At 39.4% G+C, this 13,343-nt stretch overlaps 1 protein-coding gene and 2 pseudogenes across 7 annotated transcripts in view; 2 read left to right on the top strand and 1 right to left on the bottom strand.

The window, feature by feature from the left end:
- The window catches only part of LOC105478798 (zinc finger protein 678), a 104,899-nt gene that overhangs the window by 44,901 nt on the left and 46,655 nt on the right, over nt 1-13,343 (bottom strand). The window contains exon 1 of one of the 7 annotated variants that reach the window (XM_071081625.1): nt 3,179-4,885. The exons of the other annotated variants lie outside the window; for them this stretch is intronic. The gene's annotated coding sequence lies outside the window, so the exon portion shown is untranslated. Of the gene's footprint in view, nt 1-3,178; nt 4,886-13,343 lie in introns of those variants that run through there. 7 annotated transcript variants of the gene reach the window in all.
- Nucleotides 7,671-8,533, top strand: LOC105478830 (protein FAM133B pseudogene; annotated as a pseudogene).
- The window catches only part of LOC112426171 (BCL2/adenovirus E1B 19 kDa protein-interacting protein 3-like), a 36,718-nt pseudogene continuing 36,600 nt past the window's right edge, over nt 13,226-13,343 (top strand).

The following is a 13,343-nucleotide window of genomic DNA, read 5'->3' as shown; positions in this document are numbered from 1 at the left end:
GCTCAGTGATTATAAATGCACCAATCAGCACTCTGTAAAAACGGACCAATCAGCTCTCTGTAAAACGGACCACTCAGCTATCTGTAAAATGGACCAATCAGTTCTCTTTAAAATGGACAAATCAGCTCTCTGTAAAATGGACCAATCAGCAGGATGTGGGTGGGGCCAGATAAGGGAATAAAAGCAGGCTGCCCCAGCCAGTCAGTGGCAACCTGGGTCCCCTTCCACGCTGTGGAAGCTTTGTTCTTTTGCTCTTTGCAATAAGTGTTACTGCTGCTCACTCTTTGGGTCCACGCTGTCTTTATGGACTGTAACACTCACCGCGAAGTTCTGCAGCTTCACTCCTGTCAGCCAGACCACGATCCCACCAGAAGGAAGAAGCTCCCACCAGAAGAAGCTCCAGACACATCTGAAGGTCTGAAGGAACAAACTCCAGACACACCATCTTTAAGAACTGTAACACTCACCGCAAGGGTCCGCGGCTTCATTCTTGAAGTCAGCGAGACCAAGAACCCACCAAATCGGGACACAGTTTTAACATCTAGAGAACAATTAATTTATCCATTTATGCTTACACTTCCACAAGTTTCCCCATTTTTGTGTGTGTGTGTTTTATAAGTACACTTAACATGGTTATATTTATTATTCTCATAGTGGTAAAGTGTCACAGGAATATATCCAATCTCATGAAATTGAGTATATTGAACTTGAACTTTTTTGTATATCAAATATTTTAATAAAGCTGTTAATATCCATAAAATATATCACAACAAAATAAAGATCAAGATGTGATAATATCATTGACAGAAAAAAATTTTGGCTAAATATACTTTATGACTGTAATCCTAAACACACTAGGAGTTGAGGAGAACGTCCACAACCTGTTAAAGGGCATCTATATAAAATGTACAGTAAATATTACTTAGTGAAAAAAAGTTTCCTCCATAACATTGGAAACAAGACAAATATTCACTTTTGCCACATCTATTAAATATTGTCCTGGAAAATTTAGCTTTAAAAGTCATATATGAAAAGATAAAGTGTCTCTACATTGAGTAAAATTCTTTTAATTTCTGAGACATTATTTCATATATGAAAGAAATCCTGAGTAACTGTCTAAAAACTCAAATAAGTTTAGCAATGTTGCAGACTATGAGATGAAGATCCAAATATTAATTGTATTTCTGTACACTAGCTATGAACTTTCTGAAAATACAACAAAGAAAACCATACCATTCAAAATAAAAATGAATGAAAACTCCCACAAGAAAAAACTTTTTAAAAAAGTGCTAACTGGGTCAGGCGTGATGGCTCACGCCTGTAATCCCAGCACTTCGGGAGGCGGAGGCGGGCAGATCATGGGGTTAGGAGTGCAAGACCATCCTGGCTAACATGGTGAAACCCCGTCTCTACTAAAATTACAAGACATTAGCTGGGTGTGGTGGTGGGCCCCTGTAGTCCCAGCTACTTGGGAGGCTGAGGCAAGAGAAAGGCGTGAACCCGGTAGGTGGAGCTTGCAGTGAGCTGAGATTGCGCCTCTGCACTCCAGCCTGGGTGACAGAGCGAACCTCCATAAAAAAAAAAAAAAAAAAAAAAGGTGCTAACTGAACAAAAATGGTAATAAAAAGATAAAAACACATCTTTAAAAAGGTAATTTTAATGAACATTTTGTCACTGTCAAAAATATATATAAATTACAAGTATGTAAAACTACGCTTGACATTAGTCATTAGAAAAATGCTAATCAAAACCTCAGGGAGGCCGGGTGCAGTGATTCATGCGTTTAGGCCCAGCACTTTGAGAGGCAGAGGTGCGTGGATCACTTGAGCTCAGGAATTTGAGATCAGCTGTGCAACATGGTGAAACCCCATCTCTACTAAAAAACACAAAAATTAGGTGAGCATGGTGGGTGGTACATCCTGTAGTCCCAGCTACTCAAGTGGCTGAGGCAGGAGGATCATTTGAGATTGGGAGGTGGAGGCAGCAGTGAGCCATGAGCATGCCATTGCACTCCAGCCTGGGTCCCCAAGTGATATCCTGTCTCAAAAACATAACTCTCAGGGAGATACCCCTTCTTATGCAGTATAATGATTTAACAACAAACAAAAGTAAGTGTTGGCAGAGACATAAACATAGAACCCTCACAAACTGCTGATAAACCTGTAAAACAGCATATCCGCTTTACAAAACAATTTGGTAGTTTCTCGAAATGTTTAACATGGGTTTACCATATTGGTGCATCAGCTCCACTCTCACTTACGTGCCCCAAAGATATGAAAATGTTAGTTCACACAAAGGCTCACTGGAACATTGTTTGTTATAACCAAATATGAAAAATGGAAACACTCAAATGTCAACCAGTTAATATAAGAAAAAACAATTAAGTATATTTTATATTGGAATACTATTTGGCAATCAAAATGAAATAAATAATGCTACATGCTACAACGGATATGAACCTCAAACAAATAAACTAAACTAATAGAAACCAGAAGCAAAAGACTGATAATGTATGGTTTCAATTATACAAGGCATGTCCAGAAAGTGAATGTCTACAGATAGAATGGAGATTAATGGTTGTGTAACACTGAGATAAGAATGAGAAATATCCTCAAACTGCATTCAGTTTTGGGGGAGTTAATGAAATCGGGCTTCTAAGAGGCACTTGAAGTCCACTGAATACATCCTGGGAGTTCAAGGTTAGTGGCTACCACTTACTGCTTTGTCAACAGACCTGGAGCACCTACAAGAGCTCAAGTGGACAAGGCACCAGCTCTGCATCCTCCCACAGCTGGCATGAAGCAGCAGAAGGGGGCTGGGTTGGGGTGCCAAGACCCTGGAGCCCATAAGCAATGGTGGGTGAGGAATCAGATGACTTCCTACATATTAGTAGGACTGCAGCACCTGGAGTGGGACCCAGTGGGTCACACTGGGGTGGCCAGATACACCTGGGGCTGCCAAGTACACTTTCCCAAGTCAGCAGCCCTCCTATCTGCTGGTGGCAAATAGCATCTACATGGCAAGTTTGAAAGTGAACCCTCATTGTATGGTAGTAAAACAAGTAACACAGTGGCAGGGCATCTGAGTACCCCATACAAATAAAGGCGAACCACCTAGTACTTCCCCCAACCTGGCAACAGAAAATAGCAAAATAGATTCATCCTTTCAGGGATTGTACCTGATTCCTCTGAAAACACAATGCAACATTCCCCCGGCGCCATGCCCGTCATGACATGGGAGGAACAGATTTGGAGCTCTGGAGACAATTAGCTGCCTGTGGAGCTGCTCTTTCTCCCCACAAAGCCTGAGACTTCATCCACACGTGGAGATGCTGAGGCAGCCAGGCAGTACCTGCAAGAGGGAACCCGGCACAACCAGCAGCCCATTCCAGGAAGATGCACATGCATGTATGGGTCACAAGTTATGTTTTATTTTCCCTCCCCTCCAGGAGATCTTGGTATGTTGCCTCAGGCTGAGGCTCAGTGGCTACTCACAGGTACAATCATCACACATTATAGCCTTGAACTCCTGAGCTCAAGCAATTCTCATACCTCAGCCTCTGAAGAAGCTGGAATTACAGGTACATGCAACTGTGCCTGGATCAAAAAGCATTCTTTAAAGTGCAACCAACAAGTACTATTCAGCCATATGCAAACTTCATTTATGACCTTTTTAAGTTAACACCTGGTTTAAATGAAATATTCAAACTGATATTTTTACACAGTCATGAAAGTGCTAGGAGGAAGAAGGATGTTTGGAGCCCGAATACCTAAAATAATTCTACCAATTCTAGCCTTGTGTTATAAACAAATAGTAATTCTGGCTATAGTCAGATACTATTTCTGTAGTGAAGCACTATTATTTCAAAAATTTAGGCAAAACATAAAATAAATTTTCAAGTATTAAAAATAATTGCACTCTACGAATTACTGTTATCTTATGGTATATGGGACAGGGTGTGTGATCCAAATAAGAGACTTGAGATCTCTGATGAAACACTACTGTCTGTCAAAAAAAAATTGTGAAATATTTTACTTATGTGTACAATGTGGATATCTGTGCTTCTGAAAAGTACTGCATATTACACAAATCCTTAATGCATACAACTAAAAATTCTCAAAAATTTACTTGTCACAGTAAATATAAATTTTAACTAATAAGTAATTTGAAACTTTCAGAGAAAACAGCAGGATTTTTATTTTAGTAATCTGGCAAATTATCAAATTTAGCAATTATTATCTCATTACTAATCTGTCTCATCCAAACTGATACGCAGAAAACTTTATAAGTTTTTGTTTTGTTATTGAAAACCAGCAGAAGACAAGGATGCTCTCTCACCACTCCTATTCAACATAGTATTGGAAGTCCTGGCCAAAGCATTAAGCAAGAAAAGAAATAAGGGCATCCAAGTAAGAAGAGAGGAAGTCATGTTATTCCTGTTTGCAGATGATATGATTCTGTATCTAGAAAACCTCATAGCCTTGACTCAGAAGCTCCTTAAGGTTATAAACACCTTCAGCAAAGTCTCAAAACACAAAATCGACGTACAAAAATTACTAGCATTTCTATACACCAAAAATTATAAAGCCAAGCCAGGCACGGTGGCTCACACCTGTAATCCCAGCACTTAGGGAGGCTGAAGCAGGCAGATCACGAGATCAGGAGTTCAAGACTAGCCTGACCAACATGGTGAAACCCCGTCTCTACTAAAAATACAAAAATTAGCCAGGCATGGTGGCACGTGCATGTAATCCCAGCTACTCAGGAGGCTGAGGCAGGAGAATCGCTTGAACCCGGGAGGTGGAGGTTGCAATGAACTGAGATTGCACCACTGCACTCCAGCCTGGCCAACACAGTGAGACTCCGTCTCAAAAAATAAAAATAAATAAATAAATAAATAAATAAATAAATAAATAAATAAATGTATAAAGCCAACAGCCAAATCAGGAATGGAATCCCATTCACAATTGTCACAAGAAAAAGAAAAGAAAAAAGAAAGAAAAACCTAGAAACAGAGCTAACCAAGAAGGTGAAAGAGCTCTACAATAAGAGCTACAAACACTGCTCAAATAAATCAGAGATGACACAAACAAATTTAAAAAATTCCAAGGTCATGCATTTAACAAATCAGTATTATTAAAATGGCCATACTTGCGGTGGCTCAGGCCTGTAATCCCAGCACTTTGGGAGTCCGAGCCGGGCGGATCACGAGGTCAGGAGATTGAGACCACCCTGGCTAACACGGTGAAACCCCGTCTCTATTAAAAAATACAGAAAACTAGCCGGGCGAGGTGGCGGGCGCCTGTAGTCCCAGCTACTCAGGAGGCTGAGGCAGGAGAATGGCGTAAAACCCAGGAGGCGGAGCTTGCAGTGAGCCGAGATCCGGCCACTGCACTCCAGCCTGGGTGACAGAGCGAGACTCCGTCTCAAAAAAAAAAAAAAAAAAAAAAAAAAAAGGCCATACTGCCCAAAGCAATTTACAGATTCAATGCTATTCCTAACAAACTAGCAATGACATTCTTCACAGAACTTTTTTAAAAAAGGACTGAATAGTCATGAAAATCCAAAGCAAACAGAACAATGCTGGAAGTATCACACTACCTGACTTCAAACTATACTATAGTATAGACTTCAAACTATACTATAGTAATCAAAGTGGCATGGTATTGATACAAAAACAGAAACATAGACAAGTGAAACAGCATAGAGAGTCCAGACACCTACAAACCATCTGATCTTTGACAAAGCTTAACAAAACATGCAATGAATAAAGAACTTCCAATTTAATAAATGGTGCTGGAAGAACTGGCTAGCCATATGCAGAAGATTGAAACTGGACTCCTTCCTTACACCATATACAAAACTCAAGATGAATCAAAGACTTAAATGTAAATTCCATAACTAAACCCTGGTATACAACCTAGGCAATACCATCCTGGATATAGAGAGAGGCAAAGATGTCATGACAAAGATGCCAAAAGCAATTGCAATGAAAGCAAAAATTGGCAAATGGGGTCTAATTAAACTAAAGAGCTTCTGTAAAGCAAAAGATACTACTGACAGAGTAAACAGACAACATACAGAATGGGAGAAAATTTCTGCAAACTATGTATCCGACAAAGGTCTAATATTCAGAATCTGTATGGAACTTAAACAAATCTACAAGAAAAAAACAACTCCATAAAAAGTGGGCAAAGGACATGAACACTTTTCAAAAAAAAAAAAAAGATATACATGCAGCCAACAATCATTTTTAAAAAGCTCAACATAACTGATCATTAGAGAAATGCAAATCAAAACCACAATGAAATATCATCTCACACCAGTTGGAATGGCTATTACTAAAAAGTCTGAAAATAACAAAACAAAACGCTTATACACTGTTGGTAGGAGTGTAAACTTGTTCAGACATTGTGGAACACAATGTGGTGATTTCACAAAGACTGAAAAACAGAACTGCCATTTGACCCAGCAATCCCATTACTGGGTAAATACCCAAAGAAATATAAATCATTCTATCATAAAGACACATGCACACATATGTTCAATGCAGCACTATTTACAATAACAAAGAAATGGAATCAACCTAAATGTCCATAAATAGTAGACTGGATAAAGAAAATTAGGTACCTATATGCCATGTATTACGATGCAGCCATAAAAAAAAAAAATGAGATCATGTCCTTCACAGAAGCATGGGTGGACCTGGAGGCCATTATTATTATCTACTAATGCAGGAACAGAAAACCAAATATTGCATTTCCCTAAGTGGGAACTAAATGAGAACACATGGACACATAGAGGGGAAAAACAGAGTGAGGTGCCTGCCAGACAGCAGACAGCAAAAGGATGGAGAGAATCAGAAAAATAACTAATGTGTACTAAGCTTAATACCTCGGTAATGAAATAATCTGTACAACCAACCAACCCCCATTACACGAGTTTACCTATATAAAACCTGCACATGTACCCCTGCACTTGAAATAAAAAAAAGAAAAAATAATAAAGCTGAATTTACTTTTAAGAAGGTATATAAAATCACGCTGAATATTAAAGCAACATTCATGTATGGTGTTTATTAATTCTTCAAAGATTCGATAAACAGCAAAAAGTTCTATTTTCAGATATGTGGCAGCCAGGAAAAAAACTTCTCTCATAGCAACTACTATGGCATAATAAAACTAAATGGTCTTCATAGTAATCTAAAATCTAATATAAAATGTAAAATAATCTCATATTTTGACATAATTTTAATCAGTCTTAAAATATTATACGTACACTAAAGTGCCTCCAAACTTTAAAAAAAAAGCATAACTCAGTCATTCCGAATTTAGATATCTGTTGCTTTCAAAGATAAAATTCAACCTAATTACATACAGTATTTAAAAGAAAATTATAGGGGGAGGTGACAGGAGGACCTGCAGCAGGCCCGCTTTGGCCTTCTCTCCGGCCTGGTTTCCCTCTGCGTGTGACTGCGCGCTCAGCCCAGCACCAAGGGGAAGTGGGACAATCGCGTGGTACTGCCAAAATTATGACATGACACCAAGGGAATTAGAATGAGATCAACATTGTTAAAAACAAAAACCTGAAACCAGTTAAATTTAACAAAGGTTATTTGAACAAGAAAATGATTCTAGAACTGGAGGAAGATGTTCTACATCCTGGACTATATGAACCCAATAGCAATGGCGAGATCAAGGGGTCCAATCCAGTCTTCAGGGCCAACAATACCAGATTACTTGAATCGACCAAGGCCTACCTGGGAAGAAGTAAAAGAGCAACTAGAAGAGGAAAAGAAAGGCTCCAAGACTTTGGCTGAATTTGAAGAAAAACATGAATGAGAACTGGAAGAAAGAACTAAAAAAACACAGGGAGAAATTGTTAGGTGGAAGTGAGAGCTCATCAAAAAAAAAAGAAAGAAAGAAAAAAAGAAAAGAATAAATCTGGCAGGTATTCATCTTCTTCATCAAGCTCAATTTCTTCTAGCAGTTCTTCTGATTCTGAAGATGAGGATAAGAAACAAGGAAAATAGAGAAAGAAAAAGAACCGTTCATATAAATCTTCTGAAAGCTTCACGTAATAAACTGAATCAGACAGTAAGGATAGTTTAAAAAAGAAAAAGAAGTCAAAAGATGCAACTGAGAAAGAAAAGGACATTAAAGGACTCAGCAAAAAGAGAAAGATAAATTCTTAAGATAAAACTTTATCATCCAAGTCCTTGTCAGAATCACAGTATATTAAGGAGGTATGAGCAAAAAAGAAGAAAAGCAGTGAAAAACAAGAAAAAGCAACAGAAAAAAGAAAAAGAAGCATAAGAAACACAGTAAGAAGAAGAAGAAAAAGAAGGCTGCTAGTTCAAGTCCTGACTCACCATAACATTAAGAAAAATCAGGATTCCCTTATAAAGAAAGTGCAATGTCTGAGGAAATTTCAACTGTGAAAACTACAACATATTTACTAAAATGCACGAATTTTCTTGTTTTTAGAATTATTCCTGGACTATTCAGTAGCCACTCAGATGCCACTGTGTGAAAGGGCCATAAATGTTGCCTGCTGCTTGAACATCTATTTTTTCCTCTTCCAGTGCTTCATAACTCTGGGAGATAATACTCTGCAGTCGGACTACTGGTTAAGATATTTGGTAATAAAATTAATACTTTTAACTAGAAGTGTCTAAGGATAAACCAACAGAAAGTGAATCTGGATACATCTTTTTTTTTTTTTTTTGAGACGGAGTCTCGCTCTGTAGCCCAGGCTGGAGTGCAGTGGCCGGAACTCAGCTCACTGCAAGCTCCGCCTCCCGGGTTTACGCCATTCTCCTGTCTCGGCCTCCTGAGTAGCTGGGACTACAGGCGCCCGCCACCTCGCCCGGCTAGTTTTTTGTATTTTTTAGTAGAGACGAGGTTTCACCATGTTAGCCAGGATGGTCTCGATCTCCTGACCTAGTGATCCGCCCGTCTCGGCCTCCCAAAGTGCTGGGATGAATCTGGATACATCTTTAAGATGTAATCAGAAATGACCAGATGACTCTAGTTAAAATTTTTGAAGGAGGGATTACATTAATATTTCAAAATCGTTACTCTGTAGAGAAGTGTATTTTAATTTTTCCCCTCATATACTTTTATTTACCTGGGGAAGGAGCTTTTAGGGTTGCAGGGCTGGTTTGCTATCTCTTTAGCTAGCAGAATAGTGTGCCTTTGATCCTTACACATCCTGCCTGTATTATGGACACGGTAGCCATGCTTCACTGGGAGGTCAGAGCTGGGTACCAGCAGTCTTGCCCTTTACTGAGCTTAGTGTCATCCTTGGATGCTGTCATATGCTGCTTTGAGTGAATCATTTGCAGCATGAGAAAGCCCCAAAAGCTCTGGGATTTACCTCTTCAATAATAAAGAATATTTTTTAGCATTAGAATGTGTTATGTCATTTGAATTAATTTTGATTACACTTCGGCTTGGGAGAGGAATTATTTTAAATAGACACTGGTACTTTTTGAACTTGATAGCTGAAGATTCTAAAATGCATGTTTTATACCAAGTTTTATGTTGGGAACAGGCCCCCAAAATCTGGCCATAAACTGGCCCCAAAACTGGCCAAAAACAAAATCTCTGCAGCACTGTGATATGTTCGTGATGGCTATGATGCCCACACTGGAAGGTTGTGGGTTTATCGGAATGAGGGCAAGGAACACGGGGCCCACCCAGGGCAGAACTGGTTAAAGGTATTCTTAAACCAAAAACAGCATGAGGATCTGTGCCTTAAGGACATGCTCCTGCTGCTAACAAGCCAAACCCATCTATTTCAGCCCATTCCTTTGTTTCCCATAAGGAATACTTCTAGTTAATCTATAATCTATAGAAACAATGCTTATCACTAGCTTGCTGTCAATAAATACGTGGGTAAATCTCTGTTTGAGGCTCTAAGCTCTGAAGGCTGTGAGACCCCTGATTTCCCACTCCACACTTCTATATTACTGTGTGTGTGTCTTTAATTCCTCTAGCATCACGGGGTTAGGGTCTCCCCGACTAAGCTGGTCTCGGCAGTTTTAAGCAGTCAGGAAAATGTTGTGTAACCAGTGATAGTTTTTTTTTTTTTTGTATGGATTTTGTTTAGGCTGCAATGTTTAGCTTTTGTTAACTCCTCACTCTTGCTGTCATTGCCATATTTAATGGCCTACTTGCCAAGATATTTAGCATGTAAAAAGCAGGATTTTGATCAAAAAAAAAAAAAAAAAAGCTTCATATTGAGGCTGAGACTTACCATAAACAAGTTGAGTGGCAAGCTTGGTATGCTGTGTCTTATTGCCAGAATCTTAGTCAATGTAATATTTTAAAAGTTTGCTGTCTTTGTATATTAGTAACAAATTATGATAAGTTAAATTTAAGAGTTAACTTATCTAACTTAAGCTCTTCCTGTGTCATATTTTACTAAGATTTTGTGCCTCATATCTACTGCCGAATTGTTTACTAGGAATGTTAAAAGAAACTGATAATTCATTTTCATTTTACATTTTTATATAATCAGGTAACATGAAATATAACTTGATGTACAATTTTGCCTGTTACAAAGGGTGTGCTAATTATAGTGGTATATGCACAGAACATGTTGGCATAACAATGGGCTGAATAAATAGCTATTTTACTTAAAAATAAAAATAAAAAAAGAAAATTATAAAATAAGGAATACCAAACAACTAAAGTCCAAAATTCAACAGCATATAATAAAGGTTTTTTCCAAAATCTAGTTTTCTCTTGAATTCCTGAAATTAATATTCTTTTGAAAACATCTACTGTATTTAGTCATAATTAACTAAGATATGACTGAGATTAAAGAATAAAATTCTCCTACCACTTCATTGAGAAAATCCTGCCTCATCCTATCCACTCACCAAAGTCTTGAGCTCTCACTGTCAATGAAGCTGAGACATAGACACTCACCCAGCAGAGTCTTGGAAGTGAGTCTGTGCATGTGAGATAAGCTACCTAAAATGTAATTATAAGGAAAGGATGCCATTAGTTCACCTCCTTTCAGGCCTATAAGTGTCATGTCACCTATAGAGGCAGGATAGTCCTAGTCCTAGGAGTGGGCCTAGCTGGGTTGCAACTTGTTCCATATGTGAGTTCATTTTTCTGCCACCTTGTCCTGTGTGGTTTGTACGGTGTCAGTCCTTGACAACAAAACAGATGTCTTTTAGTAGCTCAACCTTCAAAACTGTAAAACACCATGCCAGATTTGTTTGGCAAGGATGTGCTCTCTCATCACTCCTGTTCAACATAGTATTGGAAGTCTGGGCCAGGGCAATCAGGCAAGAGGAAGAAATAAAGGGTATTCAAATAGGAAGAGAGGAAGTCAAATTGTCTTTGCAGATGACATGATCCTATATTGAGAAAACCCCATTGTCTCAGCCCAAAAGCTTCTTAAGCTGATAAGCAACTTCAGCAAAGTCTCAGGATATAAAATCAATATGCAAAAATTGCTAGGATTCCTATACATTAACAACATGCAAGCCAAGAGTCAAATCATGAATGAACTACTATTCACAATCACTACAAAGAGAATAAAACACTTAGGAATACAGCTAACAAGAGAAGTGAGGGACCTCTTCAAGGAGAACTATAAACAACTGCTCAGAGAAATCAGAGAAGACACAAACAAATGGAGAAACATTCCATGCTCATGGATAGGAAGAATCAGTATTGAGAAAATGGCCATACTGCCCAAAGTAATTTATAAAAGAATTCAATGCTATTCCCACTAAATTACCACTGACATTCTTCACGGAATTAGAAAAAACTACTTTAAAATACACATGGAACAAAAAAAAAGAGCCCAAACAGCCAATGTAATCCTAAGCAAAAAGAACAAAGCTGGAGGCATCATACTACCCGATTTCAAACTGTACTACAAGGCTACAGTAATCAAAACAGCATGGTACTGGCACAGAAAGAGACACACAGAGCAATGGCACAGAATAGAGAACACAGAAATAAGACTGCACACCTACAGCTAAGAGAGGAGAGCACCCTCATATTGTCTTATGCGCAATTTCTGCCTCCAAAGAAAGAAGTAGTAAAAACTAAAAGGCAGAAATGAAATATCCACAAGCAGATAGCCCGGCGCCACCCTCTGGGCCTGGTAGTTAAAGATCGACCCCTGACCTAACCAGTTATGTTATCTATAGAATCCAGACATTGTATGGAAGAGCATTGTAAAAATCCCTGTCCTGTTCTGTTCTGTTCTGATTACCAGTGTGTGCAGCCCCCAGTCACGTACCCCCTGCTTGCTCAATCGATCACGACCCTCTCATGTGGACCCCCTTATAGTTGTAAGCCCTTAAAGGGGACAGGAATTGCTCACTTGGGGAGCTCAGCTCTTGAGACAGGAGTCTTGCCGATGCTCCTGGTCGAATAAACCTCTTCCTTCTTTAACTTGGTGTCTGAGTTTTGTCTGCGGCTCATCCTGCTACATTTCTTGGTTCCCTGACCGGGAAGTGAGGTGACTGACAGATGGTTGCAGCAGCTCCTTAGGCAGCTTAAGCCTGCCCTGTGGAACATCCCTGTGGGGGACTCCAACCAGCCTGAGCAACGTGGATCCTGAGAGCACTCCCAGGTAGGCATTTGTCCCAGTGGGATGCCTTGCCAGAGCAGTGTGTGGCAGGCCCCCATGGAGGATCAATGCAGTGGCTGAACACCAGGAAAGAACCGGTACTTGGAGTCTGGACATCTGAAACTTGGTAAGACTAGTCTTGAGAACTTGCCCACTCCATTTGAGTGGAAGTGTGGCCTGATCACCCACAGCATGCCTTTATTGGCACTTTGGTTTGGTTTTGGTTTTGGTTTTGACTTGGTTTGAATTGCCTGACAGGACCAGTTTTAGGAACTTGCCTACTCCATTTGAGTGGAAGTGGCCTGATCACCCACAGTGTGCCTGTACCGGCACTTTGGTTTTTGTTTTTGACTTGACTTGGATTGCTTGACAGTTTGGTTTTGGTTTGGACCTGGCTTAGATTTCTTGATATTCTGATTTTGGTTTTGATTCTGGTTTGGCATAAACTGTAAAAGTGTGTGTGTGCCCTTTTTACCCGTTCTTTGTTTTGTGGTGTGTGTGTGGTGTGAGCGTGGTGTTTTGTCTCAAAGAAGCATGGGTCAGGCACAAATAAGTCAACTCTACTAGGAACTACGTTGAAAAATTTCAAAAGAGGGTTTAAAGGAGACTATGGAGTACTATGACACCAGGAAAATGTAAAACTGTGTGTAAAACTGTGTGTAACGGGCCAGCATTAGAGGTGGATTGGCCATCAGAAGGAAGCCTGGACAGGTCCCTTGTTTCAAAGGTATGGCACA

The sequence above is a fragment of the Macaca nemestrina genome, chromosome 1, assembly GCF_043159975.1.
Source record: "Macaca nemestrina isolate mMacNem1 chromosome 1, mMacNem.hap1, whole genome shotgun sequence".
NCBI lineage: Eukaryota > Metazoa > Chordata > Mammalia > Primates > Cercopithecidae > Macaca > Macaca nemestrina.
Note: the sequence above shows the minus strand (reverse complement) of the source record. Positions and strands in the feature narration are given on the sequence as shown.